Genomic DNA, 18,241 nt, shown 5'->3' with positions numbered 1-18,241 from the left:
GCTGAAAATCCCCGGTCTGCTGGGGGCGGACAAGTAGAGATCAAGGTCATGCTCTTGTTCTCATTGTGCCTGTAATCAGGTAGATAAAGATCAAACTGCATCACACAAAATCAAGATGCCAGTCATGCATGAAGAGACATAATTACAGACCTCTGTACCTGTGCAGGATTTGGTTGTAATTTTATTATTCCAGGATGATCCTGGAAAAGGACTGAAATGTCAGAGAAGGAGCAAATGTCACTTTTTCTTGCAGATGCTGGTTGCAGTGATAGAATAAAAGAGATTAATATATTCGGTGAAGTTGTTTTTTCCACATGAAGTAGAGTGCTTTTTCTTGAGTTACACTTCTTTGGCTGAGTCAAGCATTTCCTGCGAGGACTGGATGTATTCATGCTCAGGCCCTGATCCTGCAATCTGATCTAACTGAGGGAGTTATGTCTTTTGCAAAGATGAAAAGCCCTCACAGGATCTCTGCCTAGGTGAAAAGTTCTGCCAGGGTAGAACTGATTGCAGAACTGGAACCAGCAGCTGTACATCAAAAGTGACCCAGAATAAAATATACAAGTAGAACTGTTCCCTTCTCCTCTCCAGTCTTCAGTAGACTTTGAAAACCCACTGTGCTCACAGGGAAATAATTTTTCAATCGCTTGTTCCAACAAACTGTTCAAAGTTTTCTACCTTTTCATGCTGACTTACTGGTTTTTATTACTTTTTTCTTTTTTTTTTTTCAGTTTTAACTCGGGCAGTGTTCCCCAAACTGCAGACAAAGCTGCAATTTGAGAAGTTATTTTCCCTCTGTAAAACAGTTTGCAATTTTTCATTTTGTAAGGAGTTGTAGGCAATCCTAAAGTGGCTTGTGGAGAATATGATAAATTTGCAAGGCATACTGTACTTAGAGAAAAAAGATGGAAAAGTTCCTCCACGCTTATTTTCTCCCCCATTTGTAATCATTAGGATTTAAATGCCCCATACATCTCTGTCATTTAGATAAGAGGCATTGATTGCTTAACTGCTGCACAGACATTTCATACACCTGGTTTTAGGTGACATTTCAGGGGTAGAAAGAGAAGGAAGTACTGTAAATAGTGTTCACAGTTTGCAATGTCAAACTTTATTACATAAAGTCATAAACAACCCAAATTAGCAGACAGTGTGTGTTCATAGTCAGGGTTTTAAGCCAGTTCATTAAATGTTTCCTGTAGCTGAGCAAGGCACTGGGATAAATAAACTGACCCCTGATTTATAATAAAACACAGTGAAGTTTTAGAAAACCTTTGCTTTTCCTACTGATTGATTTCTTGTCCAGCAAAGCCTGAGGAAGGGGTTAAGTAGAGGTCTTGAGGGACTACTTGACATCTGCTACACTTGTGACTTTTTGATCTTTTTTTTTTTTCCCTTGCTTTGAGGGATCCCTTATAGTAAAGGCCATGTGTGCCTGCGTGTGTTTCCCAGAGACGGCCAGGGCTGGGAGGGGCAGAGTGACCAGGGGAGCAAAGAAAACAGCTCCTTGATGACAGATCAAATGAAGGGAAAAAAAGAGGAGAAAAGGGATTACATGCTCTGTAATCATGATAATAGAAAGGAAAACACTGGGGGTCTCAAGTGTGAAAGCCTTTGTCCAGAGGAATGTTGGTGTCAAGGATGGTTTGATTCTATAAACCAAAACTCCCTGAGCACCCTGTAGAGTGGACCTCACCCTCTCCTCCACATGCAAATGGGAACCCCCATACCTGTGATGCATTTCTCTTCCACTATGTGGAGGCCTGGGACCTGAGTAACCCTGGGTTCCTGGCAGAGGTCTGGGCACCCAGTGGGGTGAGTGGCAAGCTGAGGGCAGGTAGTGGGAGGCCACCTGTCTCCTGGAGAAAGTCACTGAGCTGGCCTTCTGTTCTGACCATTTTAGAGTACAACATCTAGATTCTCTTGGGCTTCTTTCTCCCCGCCCTGTTTTTTTTTTTTTTTTTCCTCTGCACCCCCTGTAGTGTTTCAGCCTTAGAGGGGTGGCAGCACCCAAAATTTGTAAATGCTTGTGGTTGAAGAGAGCTCACCAAAATTCAGCAAGTTTTATTAGTAAAGACACAGTTGGCAGGGAAATTAGTTAGTCCCTGACCTACTATATAAGCACAAAGCAGTGGACTTTGGACGAAGGGGTAGGCTGAAAAAGACAAGACAAAAGAAAAGAACAATAAAGGAATGAGAGAGCAAGAAAGCAAGAGACTGAAAAAGAAAGAGAGCAAGAGAGGAGAAAGAGAAAGAAAGAAAGAAAGAAGGAGAGAAAGAAAGTGAGCGAGAAAGAAACAGAGAAACAGGGAAATAAAAGGGAAGGAAATAGGGAAGGAAAGAAGGAAAGAAAAAAGGAAAGAAAGAAAGAAAGAAAGAAAGAAAGAAAGAAAGAAAGAAAGAAAGAAAGAAAGAAAGAAAGAAAGAAAGAAAGAAAGAAAGAAAGAAAGAGAAAGAAAGAAGAAAGAAAAAGAAAGACTGTTCTTTCTCACAGTTTATTACTACCAACCATCCTTGGCTGGTTCCACAGCCATCCTGCTATCAGCATTTCAAGCAGACACATTAACCCCTTATCTTCTGGGATTCTACACCCCCTCACTGCCTCCACCAGCTTGTGCCTCCAACAGTTAAAAAAAAATGTTGTTTACAAGACGGCAATTCAGGTGCTTGGTGTCTGGACACCATCACAGGGGCTGTAGCTCCTCTGCCCTGGAGGCACCTATTTGTGACATGAGCCCTGGGACCTCTGAGATCCATGAGGAGACTTCAGTGCATGGTACAGCCTCTTCCAGCCGAGGCCTGAAGGTACCATGGCAGCAGTCTTTCCCTGAGGGTCCTGGGTGCCACTGAAACCTGTGGCTGCTGGGCAGCTGCAGTGTCCATGGGCACACAAGGAAGAAAGTGATGCTTCTTTGCTCACTGAGCCACACACATCTTCTTGAGTCACTTTTTCATCTTATATACTTCCTTGGAGAAAAAGGAGCTAACTTGTTTCCTCAGTCAAGTTCATTATTCATTGTGATATTTTGTGAATGTGCGATCTGTTTAACTCATCGTTTACCCATCCCTGAAAGGCTTCTTCTCCTATTGCTTCCCCTTCCACCTCCTTTAGCTGACTGACCTCCACTCCCAAACTGTATCTCAGTGATGAACTTGATCAATCACTAGCCTCTAGAATCCCAAAAAATGTGGATGTTCAAAATTGTACTCAGGTTTTAACCCAACATCATGGCTCCATCTCCAAGTCTGTGACATTAGGATTTACAAAATAAGGAGCAATAAGGTCACCTTCATGTGAGCAGAAGGGTCAATTTCCTTCTGGTGATCCCACTTTTTCTTTGAAACAGCTATTTCCCAGGAATGGGTGTATCACAGCTCCTTGTAATATGGAATTTCCCCAGTCCTCCTTGCTACAGCTGTGACAGATAGTTGTGCAAAAGCTGCTGGCCGATGTGCCGGCATCTGGATATTGCATGGTGACATGCTCAAATGAGAAGTCATCTTGCTTTCATGTGGCACGATTTCTGTAAAGCTGGGGTCTCCAGTGAGAACTTAAACTAATCTCACATAGTTTATGAGTGAAAATCCATTTACAATGAGAATGACCCCCACTGACCAAAAATTTAAACAAATGCCCTCTGTATGCATTTCCTACAGTGGGGATCAAGTTCCATAGGTATGATGTAAGCAGGCCTCAAACAAGCCTCTCACCTACACACAGAACAGAAATCATTTGCAAAGAAAACTGAAATGACAGCCATATGCATGGAATGTTTTATATGCTACAGCCAGGCTTACAGACTCCAAGGAGGAGGATCTTCTGATCTGTCGACGCAATTGAAAACAGGTGTCCGACATGCTGCACATAAAGAAGTATACAGGCAGTCTGGGAGCTCTCCGGAGATTCTTTCAACTTTTGAAAATATGGAGACAACTTCCCAGCCCCCAGTCCCATCTTTCCCTCCTCCCATAATTCCCATCCTCCCTCTCCTCCCAGAAATGAGGAAACTGCTAGGCCATGATGATGATGCTGCATTTAGTGAAAGAAAATGTGAAAAAGATTAAGGAGGATCCATCAAAATGTCAGCCTGGCATTGAACTGATGGGAAAAAAAGCTTTTCCTAATTCAAGTGTCTGTCACAATTCATGTGTCTGGGTGACCTTGTTTTGCAAGTGCGTGCTTTTGACTGTGACCCAGGCATGCTTCCTGTGTCCGACTACTATTTAGCAAATAAACTAAAAGTACTGCCCATATTTACGGTAAACACCTGATTAGGCTCTACCAGAAAAAAAAAAAAAATACAGCTGGATAACACAGGACCAGATTAAGTTTCCTTTTTATTTGTTGTCACCAAATGCTCACAATCTTTTTGAGCTCTAAGGCTCGTTAAGTAGATGTTTTAAAATGGTGCAACAGACAACGCAGCTGTATTTAATTTATAGATAATGGATGCAATAATGTAATAACTCAACTAGATATGTTGACTTGTGAGCTAATTTAGGTGTAGATGTTACAGCACTTGTGCAGCTGGAAATGTTGCCATCACACAAATCAATTGCAGATTTATGGAGTCAGGTCCCTGTCTGCACTAGGAAGAGATGAAAAGCCCCAGTCAAATACAAAAACAAGTTCTGAAGAGTTATTGTAAGTTTAAGCAGTATTTAAAAATATTTTTTCAACCACAATGCAAACTGCAATATGAACCTGGAATTGCTTAACTATATGGTGATTTGGCAATTTTATATATAATGGATTCATAAAGCTGAGAACATGGATAAACATAAAAGATCACAGTCTATTGTTTAGGAGGTGAGACAGAGGTGAGCATTTTCTCTCCTATTATTTGCTTTGATACTGAATTATATCAGTAAATCTGTCTGGTTCTCTGTTTCCCAGTGTAGATCTCAGGTTAATGGTGTAATATAGTGGTATATATATGTATTAATTATTACTTTATGCGTTCCTGCTGTTTTTGTAGTAGTAAGTTACTACTACTACTACGACTACTAACTTCAGGACCTGCTGATATTTGGCCACATGACTGAATAGAAGGTGGAAGAAATCTCCTTTCATCTCTACATGTCCCTGGCACCTCTTGCCTGCTTTGCCTCCTTGGAAGAGGAGTAAAAATTTTATGCATTTTCTGAGTCTTTCCTGTAACCTCTGGAAAAAAGCAAAAGCATAGGCAAATTTGAGGTACTGTTGTGACAATTCTTATCACTAACAGTGTAGCAACATTTAAATGTAAGTGTATTCCCAACCATTAACAGGTGAGTCACTTTGTATATGCCTCTTTGTTGGCCACACTGAACGTGATGCTAGTGATCAGCTTTCTTGAAGAAAATTAATGGAGGAATCAAAAATTAGTCTAAGAAAAACCAGGAAAAATAGAGCTTCTATTCACAAATAGGAATTTGTGCCTCAAAGATGAGTTGTCTGATGCTTTCTGAAGCACAAATGCTGACCAAGGCTTTCAGTCTCTTTGGGATAGTCACATTATCTTTCACCCTTCTGACCCTCTGAGGACAGATCATGATTGAATAAAGCCTGTAGCCTCTGACTCATCGCTCTCCCCCCATTATTTTACTATCTCTTTACATAAGATGCATGAAAGTATTTTGCACTATGTCCTCTGCATGTGTGCTAAAACTGACAAGCACTGGCAAGGTAGCAGTGCTCAGAGGTACAAACAGGCAGATGAACAGAGGCACATAAAAGTACATTTCCTCAGGAAACAGTCTAAAACTGCTTCCTTGACTTGTTTTTACCAATCCATCTGTCTTCACTGGCTTTGCTTTCTGTCTCATGCTGCCTGTTTCAATAACCATTGAGGAGGATTATACTGAAAATAATAATGGGATAGACAACAGTTTTAAAGATTTTTTGAATTATTTTTATATAAACCCATTATAGAAAGTAATTTGGGATCTTTCTGAATCTTATTTACCAGGAAAAAGTCAGTTCAGGCTGAGTATTTCCAGACTGGCAAGAAAATGCTAGCCAGACCCTTTTCTTGTGAAAATGGAGACGTTTCTGTGGCTGGTATTTGATTCAGCAATTTCACAGCAATGGCTCTAATGCAATTTATCTATGGTTTTAGAGCATCCAATTTCAGTCACTCCTAAAGAATGCCATCATGAGTTTATTATGCAGTTGACATAATTTTCTCTGTGAACATGAGCAAAGGAAACTCTTGGCTAGAGAGAAAGTATAGGAAATTAGAATTTGTGTTAGAATCCATGAACTTATAAACGTACAGACTTAAACATATATTTGAACTTTGTTGCTTTTGTTTTTTACTATTGACCTGTGTCTGGGTTACAAGAATGATTGCTGATTAAAAATGTGTACTTAATTGCTGATTGCTGGTAGAATGAGCAAAAAACCTTATTCATTAATATACAGTAGAGGTAGGACGTCTTGGAGTTAAACACTTTGGAAGTATAGGTTGCAACATATGAGCTATTATTTGGGGACACCCTGCTTCTTTGACTATAACCAAACGTGATGTTATGAACATGTGCAAAGCACAAATAACAGCAAAAGCACCACATTCCATCCACAGGACTACTGTGGAACTGCTTCTGCATTTCTTTTCAGTGTGAAGAAACCAGACTTTTCCTTGGGTACCCCATCTTATTTTAAGGTGGCATAAGTACAGATTTTTGTTTGCTTATAACCTCTTTTTTTTCTTAAATCTTGTCCTTCTGTTTAATATAAGCTACACTTTGACTGGAGTTACCTGGTAGTTTTTCTATTTGTTGCTGATGTTATGGGAAGGAAAAGCAGCATTTTCTTAAGTCTGGCTGTACTTTACTGAGAATGCTTAGCTGGCCAACAAGACGAAGCACAAGAGCAGAGATTTGAAGGAGCACTCCAAAGAGGTTGAAAGGGTGGATAAAACTGTGAGTTATAGATATGCAGCAACTGGCCTTAACCTGAAACCGTGTTAGGATGAGTGGTGTGTGTAGAATCACATCAGTTCCAGAACAAGGAGTTCAAATCCATGATGCTTCAAAGCAATGGTTTCTATTTCAATGCAAATTTGACAATGATAGATGTTAATCACACTCCTTAACGAAGAACCAGAGGCATAAAAGTGAGTAGTGTGGCATATGAATCCCATAAAATAGAAAAGAACCACATGCAGTAGACATACTTAACTTCTCAGGAAACCAATCAGCACCTCTAAAATGTGGGTACATGGTAGTATACAATACTTCAAAGTCAGCACAGTCTGCAGTTAAAACAAAAACCAAGTTTTACAAAAATGTCAATTACAACTGCAGGAGAAACAAAGCAGAATTAGTTGCTGAACTGAAATTGTTTACTTGATAACAGAAGTGTCAAGAAAATTAATTACTAGCTCTGAAAATTCAGGTTTTTTTTCATTCACCACTATTAAGTGGAAAAACTGTCTGCTCTAACACTGATCCTGAAAGGGTTTAATTTACTTGCCCAATTTCAGACATGAGTAGTCTCAGTGACTTCAGACAGAGGGTAGTCCTGCTGAGATCAATGGTGGTATTCACATATATAATGTTAAGTACATGCATGCATCTTTTCAGCACCCAGATCTCAAATGCCTACCAGAGAAATAAGTACACCTGGAAATAAATATCAAAGTGCAAAGAGAACCTTTTTTTCCGGACTGAGATGAGTATTCAGGAAATGGACACAACAGCTCATATGTGATACATTTTATCACTTCTGAGAAGCGTAAATGGAATCACTTGTGGAAAGTGCAGGAAGATTATGGTGCAAGATTTAGGGAAATTGCAGTCTACAAGTCTCCCTCTCTCACCAATCACATGTTTGCTGGGATCATGAAAGTTTTCCCAAATGTCTTTGTGAGTGGGATTGTAGGTGAAGTTGAACATTTATAGGCTCAGAAATTTGTCCAAGGTTCTCATTTTATTTCAATACAACCTCATGTTACTTCTGTTGAAAATTCTACTGACAGTCTCATACACGTAATTTATGACATTTCCTATCAAGATGTTTAGCTGAATTAGAAACACTTGTGAAGAAGCCCGTCTGCAGCCAGTTAAAGAGTATTTTTGTAGCAGAGGTGAGGATTGTTGGAGGCAACAAAGGAGGACTTACCTTACTTTTATTCCAATGGCTGTTGATCAAGCAATTGCAGCATAAACTGCTTACAGCTGTGGCTTTTGTTACGGTGACAAAGAACGTGTTTAAGTATAGACAGAAAGGTATGCTGTATGCTAGTTTACAATGACCTTGCAGTTTACACACCAAACAGCCCAAAGCATATTTCTGCAACTTCCAGATTTCTTGGTGAAGTGGCACTGATTTGTTCTCTCTTGTTTGTCATTTGTCTTACCGAGCTGTGTGTCTCTCCTGCTTTCCCAGCTCAACACCATGCTATTCCTCCTAGCTCACAGATTTGGTTTAGGCATGTGAACACTTCTATTTAAATGAATAAAACTAAAATCAGAGATGCGCATAGGTTTGAAGGGCAATATTGCTCGCCTAGTACAGGGAATGTAGTTGACACCAAATGAAAGCATTTTAATTGCTAAAATTCATCAATCGGAGCCCTTTGTAAAATCAGACAACTTATTTTTCTATGCAAACCAGAGATTTAGCTCTCTCTTCTTATACAGTTGCCTTTTAGTTGGGTTCTATACTGCCCTCAAGAGACACGATAATTTCACAAGAAAATGTTAAGAACTGGCTTCCTTGCAAAGTTGAATCATTGTCTGCCTCCAAGTCATCCTGTCTGGGTGCAGAAGCCAGGGCATGAACATTCACCTCTCTGTCCCTACTGTATTACCTGGGTGCACAATAGGACACAGGCCAAATTTATTTCATGTTTAGCTGTCTGCAACATAGCTCTCTGTTGTAAGTCAGTAGTCCACTCTATCTTCATGGTTAGTAGATAAGCAGCTCCAGAGTTTGCCTGTCTTCAGATGAGATTTACTGCCCGCTTGAGGTATTTATCTTTCTCCTCCAAGAACAGAAGTAGCTTAAAAGACCTCATGCCCTTGTGAAGGAAGTTTGTATCAACAACAGCCAGCTGACATAACTTGTTGCACTAGGGAACACTGGCTGCAATCCTCTGAAAACCTCACCACTTTCTGCGCAGACAGTTTAGAAACTGTAAAGAAACTGGCAAAATTAGCTGAAATCGGTTTGGATGATCCTGTTACGATGTGGCTACATGGTATTTTCTTACATCAGAGTGCTCAGCTATATGGTAGGGTGGTGCAATGATGTACCCAAGAAATGATTCATGGAATTCTCAGGAATTTAATGTTTCTTCTTACTAGATTCATGTTTCTTCTTACTAGGACACCATTGACAAACACTGCCTCTGAAGACTTCAGGTGCCAGGTCTTCTTGAAAATGCACCACAATGAGCTGGAATAAACAGGCTCTTGGCCAAATTGGCTAATTTCGTTTACCAATTTCATTTTTCCTCTAGCTGGTAAGATTTGCTTCTGTCTTGTTTCTGTCTCATACTCTACTGGATTACTAGCCTCATAACATTGGTTTGAATACCTGCTTACTGGTGGTGGATTTATTCTACCTGTGTTGTAAAGCCAGCAGTTGGGCTGGATACACTCAGCTCTTTGAAGGCCCACAAAATTACAGTCAAAAGTCTCAAAACAGTTTTGAAAGTCATGGCCACTGTGATGGTAGTAACCTATCTGAGGGGAAATAATTTGTCATGCCTTTCTGCAGAAGTCTCTATTGTCTCTGAGACTTGTGCATTTGATTTTGTTTTGGTTAGAGAGTTTATTTCAAACTTCATTTCCAGATTAAAAATGTCATACTTTGATCCACAGAAGTCTTTATTTCACAGAAGTCATCTAGTTTACCCCATTTAGATTCATACATGTCTGATCTTTGATACCAGGCAAGTTGCAGTCTATGTATATAGGAGAGATACTTGCTGCTTATGTATTATTTTTTTCTATGAGAGAAATATATTAAACTGGACAGAAGAGATACATTTTTGGTGAATAAAAACAGGAAAGAAATTGGTTAAAATCTCCTTGTAGAATCTCTAATGAGCACCCCTTAGGAAAAAAAAAAACACCTGCAGAAACCCACAGAGGAAAGATACTATGAGATAAAGATATCATGGATACCTTACACTAATCAAAATCTTCTGTGACTACCTTATTAAGATACTTGCTTTAAGAACAAAACATATGGTATAAGCTTCAAGGAGATAGACTCTTTAGCTCACCACCAACAAAAGTGTAAAATGCTCCCAGTTCCTTCAAATGTTTAAGTAATGCTTGCTTAGGGTGTTTCATTCTCTAGCAAACATGGTGATTTGTGAAGCACAACTAATGTGTCCCTGGGAAGTTCCAGCATGAAATAAGACTAGGTGTGAAAGCCTGTCAGGGTCCAAAGAGATATGATTTAAGAGGAAGTGCTCCCTGAAGATGTGAGGATGAGTGTTACTAACTTAATCCATATGATAATTTCTCCCCCCAAAGGTATGACAGAATATAGGGCAGAAATGCATGACACAGACATTAGTCATTGTCCACGGTCATATTTTTTCCATGAATTTATCAGCAAGGGTTGCCATGCTGTGTTTAAAACATTTGTAAAACAGATTAGTATGCAAAGATGAAAAGTAAAGGAGTCACCCTTTTTGCAGTGTTTACTTGCAGATGCTCACACACTTGGAAAATTTAAAAGAATTGGTTTTCTTACAAATGTATCTCTGCAGTCTTACACAGTAATAGAAATAACTGAAAGCTAGGTGTCTGGGCAGATACAGAAGGGCAAGAATGTGGCTTTTTGCCACTGATGCTGTTATATTTATAAGTAGATGTATGACATAATTTTCTGAGGCTTCTCTCTTTCTTTTGTAGCATGAGTATTGACAAAAGAAGAATGCCCTGATTTTTTTGCAGGTGATCCTAGATTTGCTATTGTCAGCACAAAATCATAGTATATATAGCACTTACAATTTAATCTAATATTAGACTGTACAGAATATATCTGTACAAGGACAGAAAAAAAAAATACAACCTTTCTTCAATGTGTAATCTTGGGAGAGAGCTAGACCTGGGGAGAGCTGTGGAATTGTCTAGTTAATTCCTCTAAACTGTTAAGGCCTAATTTTGGTACAGAAAGGCATATGGGATATAAGTCCATGGCACAACTGAAAGAATATATCCTGGTTTTGGGACACAGCATGAGATGTGCTAGGGAAGTGTTTGCATTGTAAGGCTGACACTATTCCTTGGACAGAAGTACCTGAAAAAGGGAAGGAGGAGTGCAAGGGTGACTCCTAACTCTCCTTATCTGCTCCCTGCCACACTTGGTCTGTCTGACAATAAAAGAATTGACTTTTGAACAAGTCTGACATAGTTCTGTGAGAAGTAGTTATGGTTGGAGCAGGTAGACCAGGAACATCACTGCACTGACCCAGGGCCCCTGGGACACACAAGGTGATGCTACTGTGCTTCTGTCAGCTGCTACTGCAGCTAATGTGGCTTAGCCAAGGCAAAGGCACTCATCAGTTCCTTCCAAGAAACACAGGTAGGCACTGGGACATCTTTATGCAAAGTGTCAAGTGACTTGTTTCCGTGTTCTAGCTAATTCAAGGAGCTTGAATCTCAAAGAACAAACACACAAATTGACCCTGGCTAACAAGCCAATATCTTACATATTTTTAGATTTAAAGCAAATTGGTATTACAGTAGATGAACTCCCTTAAAGTACCAGCCAACAATTTCAAAGTAAATCTAACATATTTCTGCCACTATTCTTTCTCTTACAACCTGAAAAAATGTAATTCACTGCAATCTTCTTAAAAATATCAAAATAAAATTGCTGCTCTCTCCCTGCCTGAAATTGGATATAATTCTAATCCAAAGAAGGTAAAGGTCTTTCTGTGGTTAACAGAAGAGGGAATAGCACCTTTGCAGTGTTGCTTCCATTTTTCTTCTGTATTCTGTTTTCTTTGATATTGTAATTTTATTTGTTTTAAACTAAAGGACTACTGAAATAAACTGTGCAGCACTGTATCAGCAATTTGCAGCCTCACAAAACTCAATGCAAATGACAATGGTTGTATAGAATCATCTATATTTAGGAATATGCCATGCTGACAATATGCTTTTGCTGTTTTTACTGTGAAGCAAAAACAGACAAAACATCTACTTCCTCATCCACTGATGTTTCCTTGTTCTTATATAGCTGAAATAATTTTACCAAAATGATGAATTGAGCTGCTATGTTGCATCAAGCTGTAACTGTGCCACATCTTATGATTTTGTGATTCAATCTGAGTACACAGATTGTGTATTGGTATGGGGAAAAAGATGTCATATTTTTATCTGGGGGAAAAAGCATTTCAAGACATAGAAGAGTATTCACAGTACATTGACAACACTAAATGAAGGGTACACGTGGTCAGGTTGCTCTGATATTTGATGTTCTTTGAAAGTCACACATCTTGAAATTTTCTTCTGAATTGAAGAGCTGTAACAGTAAATAAAGCTGCTTTTCTCAGGGAATCACAGGCTGATTATGTTCAAGTGTGATATAGAAAACATGCTAAATAATGTGTAGTGGCTTCACCCTGGCCAGGTGCCAGGCACCCAAGAAAGCCCCTCACTCACTCCCCTCTGCAGCTGGACAGGGGAGAGAAAATTTAACAAACACTTCTGTTTAATGATGGATTGATATAAGGACAGGGAGAGATCCCTCCTCAAAAGCCATCATGGGCAAAACAAGCTCTAATTAGAGATATGAATTGAATTTATTACTAGCAAAGACAAAGAGAAAACACCTTCCCCTCACCCCTCCCTCCTTCCCAGCTCTGCCTCCTCCCCCAGTGGCCAAGGGAAACAGGGAATGGGGGTTATGGTCAGTTCATGACCCGTGGCTTCTCCCACTGCTCAGGGAGAGGAGCCCTTCCCCTGCTGCACTGTGGGCTCCCCTCCCATGGGAGACAGATCTCCATGAACTTCTCCAGTGTGAGCCCATCCCACAGGCAAGTCCTCCCCAGACTGCTGCAGCCTGGGAGCAGGGCCCCTCTCTCCATGGGTCTCCCACGGGGTCACAGTCTCCTGCAGGCATCCACCCGCTCCAGCATGGGCTCCTCCATGGGCTGCAGGAAGATCTCTGCATTCCCCATGGATCTCCATGGGCTGCAGGGGAATCTCGGCATTTGGAACTTCTCCTGCCCCTCTGTCTTCACTGACCTCAGTGTCCACAGGGTTGTTCTGCTCACAGGTTCTCACTCTGCCCTTCTCTGGCCACAACTGCAACTGTGCAATTACAATTTTTTTCTTTCTTCTTAAATCTGTTATCACAGAGGTGTTGCCAACCATTCCTAACTGACCCAGCCTTGGCCAGCAGCATGTCTGTCTTTGGAGCCACCAGGCTCTGTTGGATATGGAGGAAGCTTCCAGCAACTTCTTATAGAATCTAGCCCTGTAGCCCCTGCCCCCACAATAAAACAGGTTATGCAAACCCAATACTTAATGGAAAGCACTTTATAAAATGTGTAATGAGCTGCTCCTGAAATGGGACTATAATGGCCATGATATTTTGGAGACGTTAAATACAGTAGAAACATTTCCTAGGGATTTTTCCCTGCCGGTAAACTGATAAAAAAGATAAACTTAAACTGATACTTCTGCGAATTACTAAAAAGCACTGCACAGGTGAAGGTGTTGGCTATGGGATTTGCTAATTCAGCTTTCTTCTGCTTTTGAAAGTACTTCAATTCCTTAGCTTTGCTATGAATTTTGAGAATTAACTCTACAGCATATTTGTGTGCTGGCTTTTAAATGACATGGCATTGTTTGCTCTAAACCTGGTTGCTTGTCCCTGTGTTATGCAAAAAAAAATTAAAAAAAAAGTTTCCCAATAATTTCTTCAAAATATTCCTGATATTTACTATCAGACTTGGGCCATCTCCTCCCTTGAGCATTCTCTCTTTTTTCACCAAGGAGTCCAAGTGTATTTAGTTTTTCTTCATATGAAAGCTGTCCCTTGTCTTTGATCACATGCGCTGCTATTTTCAGGCTGTATATCTTGAGGCACAAATGGCCATTTAAACAAAAGGGCTTCATCTGTGAGGGGTCTTGCTCCTCTCTGGCAGGTGAATAACATCAAGTCACAACAAACTGCTAATATGTTCCACCTTGACTCTGACAGAGCACTGATGGCTTTCCATTTCCTTCAGCATCTACATGCTGGACCAAATGAAGAGTGTTTCTTTTGTGTGGTTAGTGTTTAAGGCCTCATTGTGTACATGGCCTTGAAATATATATTTTTATAGGTAAGCACCTCATAAAATATTTTGCTGAAGACATTTATTAAGAGAGACTTTGAGAAACTGTAAGGAACTGGGAAGGAGAAGGTGGGGGAAGAACAACATGTGCTTTTCAGCTGCACAAGGTCCTGAGGCAGCAACCTTCATGTGAGAGGCGATGCTTTGCACGTTACAACAGGGAATAAAAAGATTTGTACTCAACACTCCATATATATGACTCTCTATGGCATAATTTTGAAAGGGTGATTATTGGTTTGACATGAGGAAATTTTTTACATCAAACGCTGAAAGTTCTCTATGTACATAGCCATAATCACCTGATGCTGCTTTTTCTTACTGCCTCGCTTTTAATAATAAATAATCATAATAATGATACTTAAGTTCTCCATAATTATCCCATTTGTTTTCCAAGAACCCCGGGGCTGTTATTTATCACTTGATATTAATGCTCTTTGCTCCTCTCTGTCCGCTTACACATGCATATAAAAGAACTGCAGACATATGGGAAGTGCCTTACTTAATTTGATGGCAGCTCTGTTTATTATTATCTCCCTGAGCTGTGGTAATTGTAGTTGAGTTGTTGAGAAATTATAAAAGCAGAAGCCATAAGTCCCCTGCTAGGTTTCTCCATGGGATCTCCTATTTTCTACCACCAAAGCTACATGTTCAAAAGCAATATACTGACTGTGGAAAATATGTCAGGCAACACCTCTTAAATTCTTGTATAAGTCAAGGTTTGAAACACTCATTGAGTTTAGACAGGACCACTTAGTAAATATGTCCTCTGTTCTTGAGTTTACATGGCATCTTGGGCTAATGAAGATCTTACCTTCAAGCACATGCGAGGTGGGAGGAGGGGGAGAAGGACACAAAAACTAGACAAGGACTTACCACAGTTAAAAAGAAAGTCTGATTGTGGGAGGTATTACAGCAAAACACCTGAAAAGTGCAGTGTCTTTGTTCATATCTGGTTTCTGAAGTAAAAAATGTATTTTTCTGCTTTTTGGGTATACACAACAGAATAATTTCTCCTCTTGGCCTCTTCTCCCCATATTATTAATCATACAGATGACCAAGCTGATTTGGGATAAAAAAAGAACTGGGCTCAAGTACTGTTATTTTGTGAACTACTAATTTCTGTAGGGTCTAAAGTTCTGTCTAAAATTTGAAATTTATGCTTTTTTTTTTTTTCTGTCATCTTATTGCTCAAAATGTTGAAAAAGAAAGCAGTCAGCAGTTCTGAACTGCCACCTGAAAAACTAAGAGCAGAAGTACATGTACGCAAGGATTTAAGTTTTCCAGCAACTGAAAACAGTAGATAAAAGCCCATCCAGCTTCCTACAGCTGCTTCTGTAAAAGATTTAGCTGGTAAAGGCAAGACTTGGAGAAGAAATTACATGTGCCCCGGCTGTGACCAGACTCTCTGAGTGAAGTTCTGGTTGTGCAAGACTCCTGCTGCTGTAGCTGTCAGGCCCTCCCCCATCCATGCAGCCTGCAGTAAGCATTATTTCAGCGAGTCTCAGCAAGGAGAAAGCAGTAGGAAGTCTTTTGAATTGCTTTCTTCCAATGTCATTTTATTCTAGTTTTTACAGTCTTTTGGCCTTGCCTTGACCCAGCCTAGCTCATTGGAGAAGACCAGCCTCACCTGATAGCAGCTGGCAAAGAATTTTTCTTCCCCTTCCTTTCTTCATCAAAATTAATTTAGATTGTAAATCACTGTCTTCTCTTGTTAAAAAACTTAGAGACAGCTTTTCTAGTGGCTCACTGGAACAAGGACAAAGTACAAGAGACTTATGACCTGTTACTAGGGATTTCCTCAGGGCAACAATCAATATTAGAAAAAGAGATAATGATAGCATCAAATCTGAAATGTCTTTACTATATACCAGATACAAATGCAATTAAGCACAAGCCTGAATTTCATACTACATTATCCTTCTATGTACCTTTCTGTCCGTGTATGTTTTCTCATTATATATATATCTATCTCCTTTCTTTTTTTTTTTTTTTTCTTGCATGTCTGTTTTTTTCCCATATCTTCTGCAGTTCACCTGTGCCTTTCTTGTAAAGTTGCTCTGCTCTCCTCTTTCACAATTCTGCTATCCTTTTATCCTCCATTTGACAGTTCCCTCCATTGGCATATTTTGCTCAGTTGGGAAGGGAGGCTGTATGATACTTGGCTGAGGTCGCTTGGCTTGCTCATCCTGGAGGAGACTGAGGGGAAACCTCATTGTAGTTACAACTTCCTTGCAAGGGGAGGAGCAGGGCCAGGTACATATCTCCTCTCTGGTGAGTGACAAGACCTGAGATAATGCATTAGTGGGGTTCAAGCTGGGTATGAGCGAAAGGTTCTCCACCCAAAGGGTGGCTGGGCACAGGAATAGGCTCTCCTGTGCAGTGGTCACAGCACCATCCTGACAGAGTTCTAGAAGCATTTGGACAATACCCTTGGGCATGTATTGTGTTTCTTGTGGTGTCTTCTGCAAGGCCAGGAGTTTGACTTGATGATCCTTTTACATCCTTTCCTACTCAGGATATTCTGTGATTCTATGACTTGCTTCTTTGCAGGTATGTTCTGTGCATTCAGAGATGAGAAGTTTTCTGGTGCAGCTATTTTTAATTTCATTCTGCAAAACCAATGGAGTGGTGTTGGCACCAATCTGTGATTTGGTAGCAGTGTGTTTCTTCTGCATTTTGTGAAATTTGGGGAGAGAGCTAGTATATCAAGCAGTAGTGAAAATCCTAGCTCAGACCATGGAAGTGCTGTGATCCTCCAGGTTTTGGTAATTATCGCATGATCCCACAGGTAGGACTGACCATCTGGGTATAGGCAAGAAGCATTCTTAGCATAAATCATTATACCCTTGCCTGCCCAGCTAGCGAGTGAGTTATGAGCAGTGCTGGCCAGAGCAAGTGCTTTTCAGGACAAGATGCTGAATGCAGAAGTCTCAGCAGATCATTTTGGGTATATGCTGACATAGCAGAGTTCACATGATCCAGGAGTCAGTGCTGTATGGGCCTCTTTAAACAAAAGCTGTAACCCAACAGCATATGCTTGGAAATGAATTTAAACCGAAGTGTTGAGCCTTGCTGTGCTCCCCTGCTGACTCAGTTATGTAGCAGCTTGCAGGTAACAGAGAAACTGTTTCTCTTTTCCAACTGGATCAGAGGTAACCAGGCTCAGAAACGGCAATGAATCTCTCCAGCCACACGCGCATGCCCCTCCAGACTACTGAGCTGGTTCAGTATTTTGTTCCTTTAAAGAACAAAGCATCTGGAACAGAAACTTTTTACCGACACCAAACCATCTTAAGTCTCAGACAGCATCACTTTATCCTTAAGATCACAATAATGAGAACATTCCTAAAACCATTGCCTCACTCGCATGCTCTTGTGCAGTTATGAAAATGTGCCATGATATGTGAAAAAAGCACGAACTTAAAAAAAAGGCTTTTTTTTTCTTTTTTTGCCTTTAAGCTAATGGGAAATTTACAAAGGTTATGAAGCAGAAACTTCCGTGGATTCATATGCATCTGCATGTCTCATCTGCATTTCTCTTTACTAAGTTAGTGCTGTTGCTTTTGATGTCACCACCAATTGTATAGACACTGTTTTCTAAGACTACTTTCCAAGAAGAAGAAGTCATAACAGAAAAAATCATTCAGTTCCTAGTTTGTAGGTGATGGTACTTTGTGTTTATCTTCTTCTCCCATCTCATAACAATGTTGAGACTAGGTGAAAAGGAAATAATCCATACAAAAGAAGACATTTTCCTCTCCCAGCTGGACCACTTTCAGTTACTGTACACTGACAGCAGTCTTTTCAACGATCATGAAAATAACTGTTTGCAATGAAAAACTATCTGTTTTGGCCTGTCTGACAGAGGTGAGGTGTGTCCAGTTTCTCAGGTCTTACCAGTGATAACCTGAGAGTTGAAGAAGGCACCTCTGGACTGAAAA

This window comes from Onychostruthus taczanowskii, unplaced genomic scaffold (assembly GCF_017590055.1).
Source record: "Onychostruthus taczanowskii isolate IOZ18803 unplaced genomic scaffold, ASM1759005v1 scaffold96, whole genome shotgun sequence".
Taxonomy (NCBI): Eukaryota; Metazoa; Chordata; class Aves; order Passeriformes; family Passeridae; genus Onychostruthus; species Onychostruthus taczanowskii.
Note: the sequence above shows the minus strand (reverse complement) of the source record.